Genomic DNA, 16,759 nt, shown 5'->3' with positions numbered 1-16,759 from the left:
GACACTATGTTCTCCAGGACTTTCTTCAGAATTACTAGCTGCTCTTTCTTAGTTTCTTTTGCCAATTCTATCCAGTTTCATGGTGGTTAAGTGCCTCAGGAATTTTTCTTCAGCCATCTGCTCTTCTCTCTCTATACTTTTGCCTTGGTTACTTATCCAGTCCAATGACTTTGAAGGATACCCATGTGCTGATGACTACCAACGTTGTATCTCCAGTCCTAATCAATCTGTCTCCCCAAGCTCCAGACTCATATTTCCAACTGCCTACCAGACAACTCCATTTGAATGTCTGATAGAATCTAAACCTAACAAATCTAAAATCTCCTCCCCCCAACAGAACAACAAAATCCAGGTATTCCTCCAGTTTTCATTACATCAGTAAATTCTATCAGCATTTATCCTGTTGCTCAAGTCCAAAATCCAGAACACTCTTAGATTCTTCCCATTCCATCACTGTCTCATACCTAATCTCTCTATGTTTTGGAGAGATTCCAATTCCTTAATAACTTTCAGATCTGTCCACCTGCTTCTGCGTCTACTACTAGCATGGCATTTCAAGAAGTGTTTGAAGGTCAGACTCTGGAGCTTCTCCACTTACTAGCTGTATGATCTTGGGCAAGTTACTTAACTTCTCCATGCCTCAGTTTTCTCATCTATAAAATGGCCCATATTATAGGATTGATAGGGTTGTGAAAATTAATCAGTCAACATGTATAAACTGCTTACAACAGAAATTGGAGTTTTTTGATAGTTCGTGTTTTATTTAAGTTGAAAAAATCAACATTCGTCTGAAGAATTTAACAAAGTCCAGAGTCTACCCAAAATATCATCCACATGTCCAGGATACAATCCAAAATTACTTTATACACAAAAAAACAGAAAAATATGAACCACATTGAAAAGAAAAAGCAATTAATGAATGCTAACCCTAAAAAATCAAGATATTTGAATTAACCAAGAAGGATTTTAAAGCAACTGTTATAATTATGCACAATATTACAAAGAAAAATATCCTCATAATGAATTAAAAATTAGGAAAATTTGGCAGGGAAATACAAACCATAGCAAAGAAACAGAAGGAATTCTAGAACTGAAAAAGCAAAACTAACATTTAAAAAAAAATCACTGGATGAGATTAACAACAGATTGGAGATGATGGAAGAAAGTGAACTTGAAGATAGATGAATAGATTATCCAACCTGAATAACAAAGAGAAAACAAGATTGAAAAAATTTAAAGAGCCATAGGGCCCTGTGGGATAATATCAAAAAGTCTCATAAAGTGCCATTAGGGTCTCAAAAGGAGAGGAGAAAGAGAAACTGGGGCGAGTATAGGCATTTGTCAATAGTCAAATTGTACGTTTAAATTTGTGCATTTCAAATATGTATGTTTTATGACAAAAGAATAAAAGGAATCATAAAAAATACAAATCCCGGGTTAATTATATTCACGCTAAAGTGTTTAGGAGTGAAATGTATTGATGCCTGTGCTTTGAAATGCGTCATAAAAATAGGATGGGCTGACAGAGGAATGGTTAGAGCAATAGATATGTAACAAAGCAAGAACGGTAAAAGGTTAATTCTAGAATCTTGGTGGTAGATATATGGTGTAACATGATAATTCTTTCAAGTTTTCTGTATTTTTGAAATTTTTTCTAGTAAAATGATAGAATTGAGTAGTGCATTTTTAGTGTATTTGTGTCCAAAACTTACTCAAAATAAATAATCCATGAAAAAAATCACTTGCAAGAGTGTAAGTGCTATAGATGCATTAATTATTATTATTTGAACCACTTTCATCTTTCCTGGAGAACTGTAGTAGTCTCCTAGCTGACCTCTCTTCACTTTCTCCCTCCAATTCATTCTTCATTCGGCAGCCAGAATGACACTGTAAAAATGTAGATCTGGAAATGTTGATTCCCTTGCTTACAAAACACTAATGGCTTCTCTTGCTCTTAGAATAAAATTTAATCTCCTCATAGCCTACAGGGGCTGCCTCCCTCGAATGCCTGATCCTTAACCCATACAGCCCTCTCCCCGGGCAGGCTTTGCACTTGCTGTCCCGTCAGCCTGTAATGTCCTTCCCCCAGCTCTTCAGTGGCTAACCAGTTCTCATTCTTCAGCTCTATCTCATCATGCTTTTTTATTTCCTTCAAAACATCTAGAATAATCTGTAATGATCTAGGTTTTTGTCTACTGTCTGTCTTCCAAACTAAATCTTGATAAACGCAGAGAGTTTTCGTTTTTATTCACTGTTATCCTCCTGGGGCCAAATACGTAGTGAGCTCTGGTTAGATGTTAAGTATTTTGCCTAATATCTCAAAGTTACTAAATTGCAGAACTGGGACTCAAACCCAGTGTTTCTATCAGTTCTTCCGTGATCCTGAATGGGCAGGGAGAAACTGGGGTGCACAATTTCTATCCTCCTGGAGATTCCAGTCTGGTAAAGAAAAGATGGAATACAGAATCAGAGTGACAATTGGTTCCAAGCTCCAGAAAACCCCCACACTTCACACTCCTCACATCTTTATCTTTGAGAACACAGGCTCATCATCAATAAAGATCTTTCTTGTTCCTGTGTCTCCCACTTAGAGTCTGCCACTAAATCCTGTGCTAGTTGGCTTCCTTGCATATCTCCATTCGCCACTACTGCTACATCAGTCCAGGCCACCTGTGTCGTCTGTCAAGACTACTACAACCAAACAGTCCCCTTTCCTTCAGTCTTGCCTCTAAATCTGGTTGTGTGTGCTCTACTCCAAGCTCTACAACAGAATAAAGTCTGGTCTTATTAACATTTCTTTCAAGGTTCCTCAGGAGAGGTAGGTAGACATCTCCCTACCTCTACACGTCCATTTCCTGTTACTCCTTTCCCTGAACTGCAACATTCCAGTTCCCCAAACACCTCGTTACTCTCGCTGTAGGCTATTTCTCCTGCCCAGAACTCTGCTCTGCCTGCTCTTTGGCTGACTTCCTCCCACTCAGCTTTCAGGTTGCAGCTCAGACATCACTTCCTCTGTGAGAGCTCTGACACCCTCCCCCACCCTCACCACCACAGGTTGTGTGTTTTACTGCGTGTTCCCATGGCAGCCTGTGCTTTGTCTATCACAACATTTTTTTCTATTTCCTTTTTTAATTGTCTCCCTTTGTTGATCTATTGCAAACTCCCTAAAGTCAGGCACCTTATCCATCTTGTCTTTCTCACCATTCAATGCCCAGTGGCTGCTAAATGCTTGTGTAGACTAAACACGTAGTAAATATTTATTGGATGAATGGATGGATGGATGGGTGGATGGATCATAGCACTTGGAATAGCTTCTCCAAAATAATCTATAAACTCTCTTAAATAAAATAAGCTACATTACTCCATTTATAGCTAGGAAACCACAGTCAAAGGGCAGAGGCCTATTGGTGGCAGGCATTGGGGAATAAAGGGGAGTTCTCCCTTTTCGGCTGAAATGTTCTATCCATAGAAAGGTTTCCAGCTTCTTTAAAGAGAGTTCATTTTATTATTTTGGGAAACCAATCTCTGCAGGGAGCAGACAGACCTTCTAGGAAAGTTTCAAGTGACACTAGTAATTCAGTACGATAAAGGGCTAGGGACTGGGATCATAAAATGAAATCTATGCTAAATGCTCCCACAGAGTGAGTGTAGTAATTCAGTACCCAGTATATCTGCATGCCACTAGTTATAAAGGGTTAATTTTATTTAGGGTGTCTTGAGTTACACAGCTTTTGCTGTGCTTTTCACAATCCCCAGCCAGAATTCTGACCTAGTTTGCCTCTTAACTGGGGCTCGTTAAGCAGGTAGGTTCCAGGATTGGATGGCAGCTTTGAGGAGACAGGCAGGGAGCGTTGCTGTGATCAACAATACAAGCATCACTTAAGAAAAAAAGCCCCACAAAACCAACTCTTATTCTTAGAAGAGCTCTTTCTGATTCTTTCTTTCCTACTACCAAAGAAGAAACGTAATCATAACTCAGTGTAATTCAAGGGCCTGGACCTTAAGAACACATATTAGTCTCTTATCACTATTGTGCTCCCAGATGACAAAAATTTCTCTAGAAGTCTAAGCTATGGCAATTGCTAGACTTGCATTAAATGTTCAGTCAGCTCCCTGACGTTCTCCTCAAGGACCAGGTTAATGAAAACAAGGTACCTAGTTGAAAACATGGATTTAATATTTACTTTCCAGGGAGTTACAAAAGTACCACAATCAAACGGTAATCCCTTCTAATGTTTGCCTAACTGTCAGACTTCTGAAATTATTAGACTTCTTCATTTTTTAAATTTCACAGGTACAGCACCAAATTCTGCGTAAGAGCTGAAGATTATTAATAGGTAGTGAATCTCAGTCCAGGTGTATAAGATATACAGCTATTTTAAAGTTACTCTTAATCTTCGAAGAGTACAAGAAAACATCAAGAAGAAATAGATCATTAATATTTCAAGTACTTTCCGGCCGCATTTACTTTATCTACAGCTGAGCCTGCAGAGTGTTGCAGCGATATTTGTCAGATAGAACATTTTCCTGACTGCATCATGTGATGTGATGTGACTCAGGGCACAGGTTGCCATCAGTGAGAAGGCAGAGGCACAGAGCAATGACAGGCTGAGGAGGACACAGACACAGGCTTCCTGGGACATGCATGACCCTTGCCTGGTGAGCATATAAAAGGGAAAGGCTGGGCAGGAAACAGCTGTCTCCAGACGGGGCTACGTTTACTTGGTACCAGCAGTAGAGAATGTCTGGTCCCCTGGTTGGATCTAGTTCTTGTCTGGCACTAGACTTTAGCCAGCTCTGCCCAAAGAATTTTTCCTATTGGGCTTCTAAGGCTGGCTATTTAGAGAAGAGACTCGAAACCAGCAATGAGTATATAGATTAGTGATCAAAATTTCAAATGATTTATAACTGAACCCCAGATGAATAGGGTACGGCAAACAACAGTGCACTCATTTAACCCCTCTCCCCCTCATTCCTTTCCACATCTTCCGTTCCTCTTACTTTATGACTAAGACGCTCACGTCCTCTGTTTTTTTGTGCCTTCCCTTCACTTCTCTACCCTCATCCAGTATTTTGGAATACCTCCCTACATTATTGCACATGTAAATTTAGGCAAATGTCTCAAAATCTTGGAACCTCAGTTTCCTCATCCATAAAGTGGGGATAATAATATCATGTCTCAATGAATTTGCGCAGCAGAGTGCTCACCACAGTGCTTGGCTAAATGGCACAGATCGCAAGTTTTCCCCTCTGCCAGTGCTCCTTCCTTGAAGACTGTCCCCAGTCCTGACTTGCAGTTAGGAGTCCAGCTGAATGTATAAGGACACATTCACTGAGTACCAGCCAAAGGTTGGCATTGGAAGGAGGGGAGCAATCCAAGAACAAAAGAGAATGCACACAGACATTCTAAATGTGGCACTGCAGATGCCGAGGTGGCTTCAGCCTTTGAGACATTTCATTTTACAGGCTGAGATTACAAGTAGTATACCAAGCTACATGCTAAAATCTTACTGATGAACCTGCCATTCTGCCATAACGATGGAAGGCTAGACTTGTTCCAAATAGAGGAGTGAGCTACAGCCAACTTCTGATTAGTGAAGGACAGCTGATCTGATTTGGAGCTCCTCTGGGGGTCCCGCAAGGCCACATTTCCATCACATGCCCCATTTTAACGTCAGCTTTTCTGCTCTGAGGCTGAGCGTGGGAAGGAGCCATAAATTACTTCCAATCATGCACATGCCCTAAGCTGGCCTCACGAGATGGGATGTCAATCTGGCTCCTTTTGGAAGGCAAGGGGAGGCCAGATATAACCCAGAACATCTCAAGACATTATCTCAATCATCATCTTTTGCTTGTTTTCTCATGGCTCTGTCTGTCTTCTCCTTATCCTCCAGATTACAGCTGAGGAACTGGTAGTGCTGGTGAAGAGGTTAGGGCTGGGATGCAATAGGGGCAGCAAGGCTGAAACCATAATTAAAGACTCAGCTTCTATGTAGTCCCTGATTTATTCATTCAATGAATAAATGATTCATTCAATCAATAGGCATTTCATAAGCACCCATTGTCTCTCTACATATCCAGAAAGGACTAAATTCAAGCCCATTCTAGGAAACTTTCTTTTGTTGGAATAATTTCCTACCATGGCTGTGTCTAAGTTTCCTGTGGAGTTTTTGGTGGGGGGGAATGCATATTCCTGAGCCCAACTCTCCAAAGATCCTAATTCAATATTTCTAGTGGGGTTCTCAGCATCTTTATTCAGATGTGCAACACAGTTCACATTTCACAGTTCCATTTCATTACCATTTGCCTATCATGAATGTCTTCCTCAAGCTGTGCTCTCTCTGGTCACAACCATCGTCTATTTGCATAAGTTAATTTAGCTAATCAGATAAACTATATCAGGACCTCTCTTTTCCCACAAGAAATATCCATCCATTGGACAAACACATGTAAGCCAGGTGCTCAATATATACTACATAATGATGACCTGTCCTGGCCCCGACTCTACTCTTTTAACAATGGTCTTCTGGAGACGATAGTCTCCACATAGAATACATTAGAGGAGATTTTCAGACCAAGCTAAGGTGGTGCTTTGGGGAAGATTTCCAAAGTCAGGCAGTTTAGCTGCGACTTAATCTGACCCAAGGTAGACTAGCCTACACCAGGTTCTCACGATTCAGGTGACTGGGGGGATTTCATCCTGACTCTTTTTAGCAGTAGCAGCCTTCTGTTTAAGCATAGAAACCTGAATCCTAGGACAGAACATGACCTTAGGAGACCCCCCAGAGAAGCTGAAAAACAGATCAGCAACTCCCACATAATCAGGAGCTGGCAGAGAGTGCTGGATAATTTTAGAGTGATGATTAGTTCGTGCCTGACTTAAATGTTCTGCCTAATTTTCATTATACAGTGGACATATTTTAAGTTTGAGATTATCCATGCCAAAGTCTTTTTTTCTTAATAATCTGGAATTGGCTGTATTACATTGCATAAAACATGCAATTCTTCATTATCCAACTCTGGAATGAACTACTGAGGAAAAATCTATGTGATCTTGAGCCCAAGAGGTCTAAGTGAGCTTTGGACTCAAGCCTCCCATGAACACAAAAGGGTGACAGTGATATTTTCTCAAGGGTATTTCCATTCCTGTGAATCCAGAAAGAGCTAGAGATGCCGAGTTTTATATGCAGAAGATGAGCAATGAACAACGTCAGAATTCTCTAATTCTGATTGAGAAGAAAAAGATGGAAGAGAAACATCAAATAGTACAGGCACTTGGACAGAAGATTTCAAGTGTTGGAAAGTAATGACCAAAACAAACACCTGTTAGATTAATTGGCACTTTTAAATGAATTGGAAAGAGTTGAACACGTGTTATTTTTGGTTGTCTTATACCACTCCACTCCACTCCCAATCATTACAAGGCAGCAATGGAATAACCTGATAAGGTAAATAAGCTTTGCATCACTGACATATAACGCGTTTTTGGTGAATGAGTAACTGGCTAGATACTAAAATCAGAATACAGACTTTTTTAAAGTCAAATGCTTTTGGAAAGTAACCCGAGGGTATCTTTCTTGATTCCACCCACACACTTTAGACTTTACCTGTTCCTCACTTGACTGTGATATGATGGCATCACATGGCTTAGGTGTGTCACAGGTTGTTGACATGGAGTCGGTCACTCAGACTGCAGAGCTGGGAATGAGGTTCATGAGACAAAGCTCATTTCATATGGCTGACATTCTGAATGTCAGAACAATTAAAGGTTAAATGGAAGGACATTTGAGACAAAAAAAGAAAGGAAAGTAAAACTTGAGGTCACAAATACAGAAGACCAAATTTGACTTCTTGTACTTATTCATCTTATTCTCTCTTCTGATCTTTTTCCCTGGACTCTTCTGTTTCTGGTGTACATGTGCACACATATGTGTACATATTTACATACATATACGCACATATACACAATCCCTGTATTCCTTTTCTTCCTCTAGTAAAATAGTAGTACCCATCCTGCTCGTGTGGGAGAAGCATGAAACATAAAACAACAAAGTCACATTTTGTGGGAGGAAGACTAGAGGCTGCGGACATTTATTAGTTGGAGACCACAATAAGTAGAGGGAGAAAGGCATGATCATAGTAATGAAGGAAAGTCTTCCAGGCCACACTCAGCCAAAGGCAAATTATTTTTTCCTCTTAAATCCAGGGTGGTCTATAAAACCACTCTCATTGAAGCTGCAGAAAACACTTCACTAGAACATTTGGTGGAGGGAAAGGATAGGCATTTACAAGCATTTCCAATGAACTGGTTAGCAGAACATATAACACTGGAGGGGCCTCTCTTGTCTAAAATTTCGTGCATTTGCTTGGATTTATAAAATTGGAAATAAGAAAATAAATAGCAAGAGTGATCATAAAACAGCTAATTATGCTTGTGAAGCCAAGCAGGAAGTCTGAACTTTAAACAATTGCAGACTGAAAAATCAAAAGCTCTGTAACCAAATGTGCTCTAATTCTCAGAAGTGACCAGTTTGATGGTGAACCAGTATGGAACAGAGTTTGATGTGGAAACAGATGAAGCCCAAGAAGAAAAATGAAAACATGAGAATCTCTAAACTAAGGGAGCATAGTCCCTGGCAAGCATATCCTGGTAGTCAGAACCACATCTGTGGCTTTCCCCTCTGATCTTGCCTAGTTCACCCATTCAGATATTGGTGTCCTCTGTTACCTCTGGGAGGAGCTACCTTCAGCCCCATGAAACCAACTCTGCCTTTGGCTTCTCAAAGAACACTTCCCTGAGCTGGTTGCAGGGCCCTTACAAAGAGGTGAGGATCTGATATCCTGGAATTCCAATTAAGTTGATAAATATTTCTTTTCATAGCATTGCCTGAGCAAAACCAATTCTTGTTTATATATTTTCCTCCCAACTAGACCATGGTCTTTTGGGGGAAAATTACTGTGTCTTATTCATCCATATAGCCCCAGTACATACAGAAGATGCTCAAAAATATTTACTGAGTGAATAGACCAACCTGCCATTCAAGGCAGAATTGGCTTCAAAATAAATTGTTGACAGTCATGTATTCATTCTGTCTGTATTTACTATCTTACTAACTAACTAGGGATAAAAAAATAAATAAAAGACAACCCATGCTCTCAAGGAACTCTCGTCTCAAGGGGGAAACAAGACCTACGATGGAGTGGCAGGATGGAAAGAAGAGGGCAGCCTCAAGAGACAGTGAGGAGATCAGATCCACAGCACTTACTGCCTGTTTCTCCCTTAGATGGAATGAAAGGATCATCAGAAAATTAGGAGAAGAAGAGCTCGAATTAAAGAGAGACACGTGAGAATGTCTAGCCTAACAGGAAAAGTTATTTGAAAGGAGATAATTTATGCAGTGAAAACCCTAAAGGGCCCCCCAAAATGGGACCTAAAGTACAAGACAGAGCAGGTAATAAGCTAAGTATACCTTCAAGATGGGCAGTCCTCTACGTCTTAAGGCAGCCTAGTCCATTTTTAGCAACTCCAAGGACTTGAAAGTCTGCTTTGATACCTTCTGCCCACTGATCCTAGTTCCATCTTTCAAAGCCACGCAAAATAGGTTCTCTTCTATGTCACAGCTCTTCAAACACGTGCCCCCCTTTTCTTTTAACTGAGGTTCATATCATTTGATTTCCAAACTTTTCATCATTTTTGTCATTCTCACGCTTTTACAATGACTGATTGGAAGATGGAAACCTAAGAGAATATAAAAGATAAGAAATCTGAAAGTTACGGCTGGCAGGGCTGGTGGAGGGGTAACAGAAGAAAAGTTAGCTGCCTACATGTTAAGCCTTGGGTTAAGGTCCTTTTTACACAAACTGAAATGGGATCTGAAGTTAATTCTATGATGCCTTATTCTCCTCTGTTTCATTTCCCATTTACATTCTTATAGCATACTCTTTTATGAGGTCAGTCACCTTGCTCTTAAAAAATATATTAATTCTGTCTTGCTTTTCCTATTCTTCTATACTAAAATGTCTATTAAAATAATATGTGAGGAGCATTGGGATGAGGTAAGTGTTTCACAGTCTTTTAGTAATAAAATACACTTAAATGCGAGGCCACAGGCAACGATGAGCATATCTTTGGACATCTTAAGTCATCCAAATATTTCTTTTGTAGCAAATTATGAAGAAGAAAAAAGTGAACATTTCACTGTGTCATATGCTGCAGTTATCTGTACACATTGAAGGTAAAGGCAGGGAGAAGTATAAACTTAATTTTTTTGTTTATATAAATAATGAGTAGTTTATAAAATAAAGACAGAAACTGCTCAATCAGGAAAGAAACGATTTCTTCTAGTCATAAGAATCTATTCAGAAATTATCCCTTCCAACTGGACTTTCATCTGACTTCCAACATTTCAAATCATATATCTCTTAAATAATATGTTCCTTTTTCATACGTTGGATAGCTCCAACGAGGCTCAATTTACCCCTTTTCTCTGTGAAATCGTTTACCTTACAATTCAACTTTCTCCTCATTTTGTCACACTTTATGTTCACATTCTATAAATGCAAACCCCACATTTCAGAATCAAAAGCTACAGCGTCCAAACCAACACCATCTTCCTCTCCTTGGGGTGTTGCTCTACATACGTAGACCTTTAGAAAGAGCTGAAAAAGATATGTACTTCCTCCATTATCAACATCTTAGGCTCTTCTTTCTCTATAAGGAGCTTTAGCATCAACATGCACAACAATTTGCTCCTTGCTCTTTTTAAAGAAAACCTAGCAGAAACTGGACAGCACGCCCCAAAAAGGCTCTCCCCTTCCTGCAGCCCCTGTAGCCTCTAGCAGTCTAGTCTATCACTAGGCAATATATTCAAGCCTCCGACTGATTATGTTATCAAATGTGTTTAAAATTCTATCCCATGAGTTTGTGCACGACAAAGATGAGAGCATCTGTTTGTTTAATGAAATAATTCCCCTAAAAATGCACACAGTATATTTTAAGAACATAGTGGGACCTTGAACTTGCTTCAACAAGGAAATTTTACTCCCCACCCCTCCATTCTGCCACACTTTGAGGGTGTTATCCTTCTTGAGTTTCATTTCTATATCATAAAATAGCACATTAATTGATATCTAGCGTTTAGTATCTACTGCATTCTCCTAACTTCTGGTTGGCTTGTGGCTTGTTTCATCGTACACTTTCTTCTCCATGCTACTAGACAAGGTTTGTTTTTATGGCATTAAAAAAAAAACACAAAAAGCCAGGCTGTTGTCAAACATTATACAAGGAAATGGTTTCCTTGACAACCATAACCACAAGTAAGCTGTTTGAACCTCTTCCTCATTGCATGGTTTGCTTAGTTGCTAAAATACTTGAAAACATTTTGATGTAGAGTCAGGTAGTACTAAATACCTTAACTTAAAGAACCAGCTGGAAGCAGAGCAGATGATAAACTATCCAAACAGTTGTAAAGTGTTAAACACTAATCATTTTCAAGTATTAGAGTTCAGCCTCGTGACGCAGTCTCTAAAAGGACAAATTCTGAAAGTTTGATATCTAAGATCCAAAATAAATGACACTCCAAGGACACAGTCTAGAAATGCCAAAGACGTGAAAAATATTGCTTAATGTGAAAAGTGGCATTTCCATCTTATTAATTCATAAATAGATGCCAAATGCTAATTTCGTACTATGAAAGAGGTCAGCTTCAAGGTTGTCAATAGAACACCAGAAATTTGGTCAAAAGTGCTCCTAAGACACAAAATTAGACACAAAATAAGGAGTACAATAAAACAGTTACTGAAAAATTGCAATAGTCAAGAAAATGCCTCATAGCTCATAAGATTCAAAGGATCTTTATCTCTGGGAACCCCTCAAATAAAAATACTTTCCCAAATATCAGGTTTTCAGCAATAATACAGAAACATACACCTTGTGTGGGTTACAAAAACATTAGAAAGATCAATAGGAGATTGTGTACAACGCAATTAGCATTCCAAGATAAAATTATTAACAAGACCATGTAACTCCCATACTGTCCAATTCTTCTGAAATCTCTCAAGGACAGAATATAGTAAAAAAAACAGTTTACCCCCCCCACCCCACCCCAAACCATTATTAATTTGGCTATGTCTTCAGGCTGGCTAGTATCAGAGTAATTGGACTGAAATAAATTATATAATCAATCATGTTTGTGTTCATGTGTGTTTAGTAAGAAACAATTGTGCAAATACACAGGTTTGGAAATTTAATTAAGGAATGTAGTAGAAACTCTGTGAGAAATTGGAGCTCTGGGTCACCAAACAGGTTGAGCAAGAGGTAGAGACGACTGAGTTTTACTTAAAAGCTTTGAGTGAGTCTGTGAATTTAGATATGAATTAAAGAGTAGAGCAGGGGGAGGTAGGCGGGAAGGAAGATGAGGATGGATGCAAGGAAGAATGGAAGGAAAGAGGAAGAGAAAAAAGAAAGGAAATAGAGAGATCTGGAAAAAAACACTGGCCAAGCTGCTCAGTGTTGGGGACATTCAGCACTGTTCTGAGAACCAAAGTCAAAGTCGAAGAATGAGTTAAGCAGAGATCCAAGCTACCCTTCTGAGGTGATTTGGGGAACAGTGTCAAAATGAAGCCGAAGAGAGGTACCTGAGATCTAGTCATATAAGGACCTCAGTTCTCCATGAACCTAGAGAACTCAAAAAGCGCTTAGCTTTTTTCGCCTACTTAAATTCTTACCACACTCTTCTACAGATACATAATGTTGAGTCTTCCCCTCAGCCATGTGTTGAAACAGAACCGAAATTCCAAGGAGAGCTTTGGCACTGCCACACCCACTCCTTGGCCCATCCCCAATGAAAGTCCTCTGCTCAGGTGGCATCCATGTTTGAATTCTCAACATTTGCCTGAGGAATTCTATCTGATGGGTTCTAGACATAACTGGCCTCATAGCAGAGTGAATTCCAGGAGGTATTTGTCAGGCAGAATCTCATCAGATTTATTGCTTTCAATACTTCAAACGCTTGCTTGGGAAACATCATTATGGAGAATTGCCTGAGGATAGGAAATCCAGACATTCCTCTGCATACTCTACAATCTATCCTTAAATTGATCTAGGCCAATAGAGAGCTCTATATCTACACTGTCTCATTTAGTTCTTCCCACTTTTTGATGACTTTTCTTTTTCTTTTAAAGTGTATATATCTATATTTCACTTTGCTCTGTAAAAAATTTACGATAGGAATTTTTGTGGAACTGAGCTGTGGAGCTATACCATTAGCCTTTATCTGAGGAATATTGTGGGCAACACTTCTGTGAGACTCCTATCAAGGTACTATGGAGAACGCGATTCATTATATTTCAAAGTACTCTCCTTAAGAAGACCCACTGGAAAAATTGTCCTCTTGCCTTGTACAAAGAAGCATTATGCTTTTCTTCTATCCCTGGCTTGTCCTTACCTTACAGATGCTGACTCATGTAACAGACCATGTTGCTGTCTGGGCACAGAGCCAACTTGTAGCCCTTGTCCATCCATCATACAGAACTCTCAGCATGCATTTTGTGGATTCACTCCTGGATTCATCATTTTTTCCCTAACCCTATTTTCTCTGCTTTCAAATATTCCTTCTTTTCAAATTGTTGAGATAGTTCATGTAGTACACTGAGTAAAGGTACCATGAGTTCAGGGCAGCACCTCTCCCACCCTCAGACGGAGAGAGGCAAGCACACCATATAGGGGTTTGAAGAGAATCCCACCCATGTAGATCCAGAAAGGAAGTCGAGCCTCTCTTCTCCTTATAGAGAACGAGTACAGTCAAATCACAGACCACCACCTCCTGACAGACCACCTCATCCGGAGGAGGGTAACTTTTAGGGAATGCATTTTGGAGTGTCATGTAAAACCACCCAATTCTCCTGTAAATTCACAAAATAAAATACTCAGCACTCTTTGAAAATGAAAATATGAAACTAGAGTTCATTTTAGGATGAAACATTTACTTTACCCCACGCATAGGGAACAGCCTGCTCCCCTGAAGGGCGGTCCTGGCTTCCTCTGCTGGCTCTGGAAGTGCCTGGGCAGGTCCACTCCTGCAGCTGAAGGTGCCAAATGATAAGACCCTTACAACAGACAGCTCTTCTGGAATTCCTGGGGGAACCACTCCTCTCTATCCACCCAGAATGGGCCTAGCTTGTTCTCATTTCATTTGGCTCCACACAAGGACATCCCCTCCATCTCTAAAACTTTGACTTGGCTGTTAACTTCAGTGTCTCTACTTAACTCTGCGCTGGCCCGTTCCTTGACCCAATATTTTTGCCTACTGTCCCCAAGGTTCTACACTTCGCAATACAAATCTGGCCCAGGCCACTAGGAGAACTCCCCTTCCCCCATTCACAGATACTCCCCTGAGCTAAAGTGAACAATTCGTCTCGGTTTTAACACGGAAAATCTCACCTCCCTGGAGACCCTTTGGTCCCAGACAAACAGGGACAGTTGGTCACTTTACTCTAAGCCCACACTAGGCAGATAGCAAATTGATGGCAGAACCAGAACCTTATTTATTTTATTCCTTACTTGGTATAAAACTTTTTAAAAGACAGCTTTGTGAGCAAACAGAACTAGGTTATCTAACTGTGTATAAGCAACATGGCACTATCCATAGGCAAATTTAAACCTCACATTCTTCCCTTGTCACCCTGCAGGTTTTGGAAATGCCTCTGCTGCCTTTCACCACTCTGTGCTCAAGTAACATAATTTTTAAGATTGGCCCAGAGAAAATGAGATTAAGAAAATATATCTGCTATCTAAAAATAAACAATGAATTCTAAACCCCAATAGAAATAATTTTAGGATGACCCAATTTTCCCACATCTATCTGTCTCTCCTCCCCCTTTTGTGTAAATAACAAGAGCTGCCTATGAATGTGTCTCAGAAAACAGACGGAAAAACAAAACTCTGTGCCCAGGGAGGCCCAATTTCACAAACCAGGAGGTGACCAAATTTCCAAAATATAATTGCCATAACCCTTGATCAACAGGAAGGAGATTCTGGAATCATGAATGGTCCATACACACTATAGGATTCACACGTCACGACTTATCCTTCATGCATTTCTCAAATCACCCAATCTCAGAAAATGTGTACATAAAGACTCTTGTTTACATTCTGGTCTCAGTTGCTAGTTTTTGAACAACAAACAGGGCAACCTATTCACATATGTTCCTTATGATCCTTTCTAATGAAGAATATTTCCTTATACTGTTTAAACAAAAAGAAATTAATGCATAGTCATTTCAAAGCTCTGACCTTTAAATTTCTGTACTTGTTGATATAGAAAGAAGAAAGAAGAAAAGATACACACAGGGCACATTGGAATTGAGTGTCAGATTAACTCAATGCAGCATACATGGAGTTGTGCATCTAATTCTGAAGGGAATATAATCATTCTGTCATGTATAATGGATGCCTGGATAGATTTTAGGATTTTGAAAGTCTCAAGTTAAGCTTCTAGTTTATTTCTCTAAATCTCCAGGGCTTTAAATAAGAATGATGTCTTATAACTTCAGTCTAAGACTCGGGTATGAAACTCTTCAGCAAGAAAACATCCTCAGAACTAGATATATTTTATATTTGATTATGTGTCCACATTATCTGGAGACCATTATGGAAGACCAGTGCTGATGCTGCTTTAAAATAACAATAGGAAAATTGGTTTCCAGTGAGAAATCCCCAGAGATGGAATGTCAATTTATAGCAGACATTTGTGATAAAAGAGGAAAGCCGGTCATTTTTCTTAAAGGAAAACTAGATTCAGACATGGCAAATCTGTTGGCACTGAGAATCAATGCTACACTTATTTAAAAGGAACCACACATTTCTTTCAATAGACTTTACTTGTTAGAGTAGTGTTTTTCTCTAAAAACCTAAAGAAAAGAGAGTTCCCATATACTTCCCTACACATTTGCAATCTCTCCCACCATCTCACAACAGAGTAATACATTTGTTACCATTGATGAACCTACATGGACACATCATTATCACTCAAAGTCCATAGTTTACATCATGGCTCACTCTTGGTGGTGTGCATTCTATGGGCTTGAACAAATGTATAATGACACATACCCACCATTGTAGTGTCATATAGAATATTTTCACAGACCTAAAAATCTCCTGTGGTCCACCTGTTCATCCCTCTCAACCCCTGACAACCACTGATCCTTTCACTGTCTCTACAGTTTTGCCTTTTCCCAGAATGTCTCATAGTTGAAATCATACAGGATGCAGCCTTTTCAGATTGGCTTCTTTCCCCTTTTTTATGCATCCAAGTCTCCTCCATGCCTTTTCATGGCCTGATAGCTCATTTCTTTAGAACCACACGTTTTTTTAAATTGACATTCTTCTTTAACTTAGAACTGTGGTCTCCACGGTTAGAGGTAGAGTCTGAGTTTTACAAATCGGTAAACACGACATATTAGAGTAGGTAAGCCTTGGATTTAGGGACAGCACTCATGGGTTCAAGCGTTAGCTCTGCCATTTACTAGGATGCGACCTTGGAGAAGTCACCCAACCACTGAGGTGAGTGAAGAGTGAACATAAAGAGGCTTAATTGTCCATGAGGAAACTTGGCTTAAGACTGTGTCCAATAGGGGTGCCTCTGAATGGGTGGTGACACAGTGACCCAGTCAAATCTTTTATCTTGGACAGTGGAACTGTGAAACAAGCATACAGAAGAAATAGGGAGCAACTAAATTTTAGGAGATGAAAAGAAGACAG

At 39.7% G+C, this 16,759-nt stretch overlaps 1 long non-coding RNA gene across 1 annotated transcript; it reads right to left on the bottom strand.

Moving 5' to 3' along the window:
• Window positions 1-736: 736 nt before the first annotated feature.
• LOC139078886 (uncharacterized) lies at window positions 737-2,971 on the bottom strand. The gene is made up of 2 exons (XR_011532061.1): window positions 2,839-2,971; window positions 737-2,439 (listed from the first exon to the last, which is right to left on the bottom strand). It is a non-coding gene; the product is annotated as an uncharacterized lncRNA (long non-coding RNA).
• Between the last annotated feature and the right edge of the window lie 13,788 nt (window positions 2,972-16,759).

This window comes from Equus przewalskii, chromosome 23, assembly GCF_037783145.1.
Source record: "Equus przewalskii isolate Varuska chromosome 23, EquPr2, whole genome shotgun sequence".
Lineage (NCBI taxonomy): Eukaryota > Metazoa > Chordata > Mammalia > Perissodactyla > Equidae > Equus > Equus przewalskii.
Note: the sequence above shows the minus strand (reverse complement) of the source record. Positions and strands in the feature narration are given on the sequence as shown.